At 36.6% G+C, this 3,710-nt stretch overlaps 1 protein-coding gene across 3 annotated transcripts in view; it reads right to left on the bottom strand.

The window, feature by feature from the left end:
* Positions 1–715: 715 nt before the first annotated feature.
* The window catches only part of LOC125670917 (multiple epidermal growth factor-like domains protein 10), a 14,237-nt gene continuing 11,242 nt past the window's right edge, over positions 716–3,710 (bottom strand). For all 3 annotated transcript variants that reach the window (XM_056163041.1, XM_048906352.2, XM_056163042.1), the window contains exon 6: positions 716–3,710. This exon is cut by the window's right edge. The gene's annotated coding sequence lies outside the window, so the exon portion shown is untranslated.

Here is a 3,710-nt window from a genome sequence, read left to right as displayed (position 1 = left end):
GCCGAGCAAAGGCGTAAATTTGAAGCCCTTCACCGGCCGAGAGAGAGAGAGAGAGAGAGAGAGAGAGAGAGAGAGAGAGAGAGAGACGTTAAATAAGATACAATCAATCAATCAATCATATTCAAATTTCATCAAGTTGAATCATCTAAATTTTGTGATAAAGGCTAGAAATAATAAAGAACGGGTCAATATAATACATGCATAGTGATTCGGAAATCATAGGACATCATTGCTGTAAGCAATACTTTTGGAGTCCATATCGAGCTCTATAAAGACTATCCATTAGCCAATCAGATTTAAGAGTTAGATATAAAAGTATAATGAATGTTTTTGAATTAGTAGTTTTTTTAAAACTGCTATCATTAGAATTTTATCAATTTAACTACATGTAGTTATTCTGTAGTTTTTATTATGTTGTTTAACGAAAATTGGCATTTTTTTTATGTTGATATATACTTCTGTTTATGTATGTCTGACATCTTTAATAAGGTGACAATATATACACTTTCTTCGGTTATTGATTGAGTTAAACTATATTAAGTGGAGGTTAATAGTTTTTCTAGCTTGAACCCATAGCAAATTACATGAGGGTGGAGCTACCTTAAACGAATGTTACTTGTAAGATAATTCTTCTCAATCATCCTCAGGAATAATATGCTCAAGCCTTTCACGTTGGACTTTGTCATGCATGGTGAATAGGACTGTAACGCTACTGTGATCGTTTCAATCTTTTATTCTGATAATTATATCAGTAAGGTAAAATGCTGATAATTCAAATCGAACAAAATATCAAAGTCTTTCATAAATTTGGCGTCCGTTTTTCCTGTCTGTACGTCCGTCTGTAAGCTTTTTCGTGTCTGGGCATTGTATTTCACACTATGAGGCCTAGGACTATCAAACTTAATCAGCTGATGCATTGGGGGGGGGGGGGTGTCATGAACCAAAAGTAGGTCACTCTGGCCTTATTTTGGAAGTTGACTTATAGATACATATACAAATTGAATCCAAGTAATAGTTTTAGTCCCCTACCGACGAAGTTGATACATATATACATGTAGTACCTTTATTTCATAATCGAATTTTTTTTTATCTTTGAACATCGTACGCGATCGTATTTTGGTCGCGAGATTGGTAGCAACTACAGTCAGCTAAACAAGAGGCCCATGGACCACATCGCTCACCTGAGTCACCTTGGCTCCTATTTAAAGCATTTTAGGTCATTGCAATCGGTTGTCGTGCGTCGTCCATTAACGATTAAACATTTTTAACTTCTTCTTGATAACTATCAATCCAATTCTTTTTATATTTGGTATGAAGCATCTTTGGAACAAGAGGGACATAAATTGTAAATTTCAGGATTCCTGCACCATTGGGGCCTTAGGAGCGGGGCAAAAACTGCCCAATTTTCAAAAATATTCTTCTCACGAACTACACACGTGTAAGAAAAACTAAATGCATGGAGAGCAGGAAGGCCTCTACCAAAATTGTAAATTTCATGATCCCCGGGATAGGGGTTCTTACCTCAAGGTGGAGCCAAACTTGTTACATAGTGTTTATGTGTAAAATAAATAAATAACATCTTCTTTAGTGCTATTGATACTAAATTGAAACTAAATGGATAGAGCAGGTGGTCTTTTACCAAAATTGTAAATTTGATTTCCCCCCAGAGTAAGGGTTCTGACCCCAGGATGGGGCCAAACTTAGTATATAGTATTTATGTGCAAATTTGCTGATACTGTATTAAATCTAAATGCATACTTAGGAATAGCAGAAAAGGATGTTCAAAAATAGTGAATTTCAATTAAAACCCAGGGTTATGACTTTAGGATGAGTCGAAATTAGTCATATCTCTTTGATGTTTTAATGTTAATACACCTATTATTTAAAGCCTTTCATCAGTGTATGCACTTTTGAAGGCAGTGAAGTTTTAAGAACACATCTTGTTTTATATTGTTGCTGAACATTAGAATTTAGCATAGATATTCAGAACAGGATTTTTTTTTCTAGATTTCATAGCCCATGGAAGTAGTGATACTTTTTCACTAGAATTCAGGTGACCGATAAGGTCTGTGGGCCTCTTGTTCCTATATACTTTGATCCCTATTGTGGCCCCAACCTACTCCCAGGGGCCATGGTTTTTTCAAAATTGAATCTGGACTATGCCAGGACGCTTTCATGTGAATGTAAACTTTTCTGGCCCAGTGATTTTTGATCAGAAGATTTTTAATGATTGTCCATATATATTTGTATGTACTTGTAACCAATCCTTTTGTATATTCATACAATAAAATATGTCCAAATCAAATCATATTTGTATGTAAAACTTTGATCCCCTATTGTCGCCTCATCTTACCCCCCCCCCCACCCCACCCACCCCGGGGGGGGCATGATTTTCATAAACGTGAATCTGCACTATGTCAGGAAGCTTTCATGTAAATTTCCACTTTCCTGGCCCAGTAGTTTTTGAGAAGACGATTTTTAAAGATTTTCCCTATATATTTCAGTGTAAAACTTTGATCCCCTATTGTGGCCCCATTCTATCCTCAGGGTCCATGATTTTAACAAACATGAATTTGCACTATGTTAGGAAGCTTTCATGTAAATTTCACTTTCCTGGCCCAGTAGATTTTGAGAAGTAGAGTTTTTAAGATTTTACCTATATATTTCTATGTAAAACTTTTATCCCCTATTGTGGCCCCATCCTATCCTCAGGGGCCATGATTTTAACAAACTTCAATCTACACTATGTTAGGAAGCTTTCATGTATATTTCAATTTTCTTGGCCCAGTAGTTTTTGAAAAGAAGATTTTCCCCATATGTTTGTATGCAAAACTTTGATCCCCACTTGTGGCCCCATCCTACCCCCGGGACCATGATTTTAACAAACCTAAATTTGCATTATGTCAGGAAGCTTTCATGTAAATCTTAGCTTTTCTGTCACAGTGGTTCTTGAGAGGAAGATTTTTCCGATATATTTGTTTGTAAAACTTTGATCCCCTATTGTGCCCCATCCAACCCCCGGGGGCCATGATTTTAACAAACTTGAATTTACACTATGTCAGGAAGCTTTCATGTAAATTTCACTTTCCTGGCCCAGTAGTTTTTGAGAAGAAAGGTTTTAAGTGACCCCACCCTATTTTTGTGATTATCTCCCCTTTGAAAGGGACATGGCCCTTCATTTGAACAAACTTGAAAGCCCTTTACCCAAGGATGCTTTGTGGCAAGTTTGGTTGAAATTGGCCCATTGGTTCTGGAGAAGTCAAAAATGTAAAAAGTTTACAGATAGACGGACGGACAGACGACGGACAACAGGCGATCAGAAAAGCTCATTTGAGCTTTCAGCTCAGGTGAGCTAAAAACTAAACAGTTTCAGAACACAAACGTAAGTTGATATTGTCTATGCTATACTTCTGAAAATCGTCGGATGTTTCCATTAAACGTCACCGTAAAATGGCTGAAATAATGCCAAAACGGCATAAACCGTATTCAATCAATGAGACGTTGGTGATGATTGATTCACAATGCTCTAAAAAGGAAGCACCATCCTAAGCAGTGGACATGGAGTTTCACAAACAATCCATGTAATTGGTTCCTATTGTGACAAGCCTAAAATTGTACATATGAAATACTGTCTTGTTGATGCATTGCAATAGTATTCTGTGTAAAAGAGAACCCACATTTCATAATTAAGATATGTGTCAATCACTTCC

The sequence above is a fragment of the Ostrea edulis genome, chromosome 4 (assembly GCF_947568905.1).
Source record: "Ostrea edulis chromosome 4, xbOstEdul1.1, whole genome shotgun sequence".
NCBI lineage: Eukaryota > Metazoa > Mollusca > Bivalvia > Ostreida > Ostreidae > Ostrea > Ostrea edulis.
The sequence above is the reverse complement of the archived record's forward strand: the minus strand, read 5'-3'. Positions and strand labels throughout refer to the sequence as shown.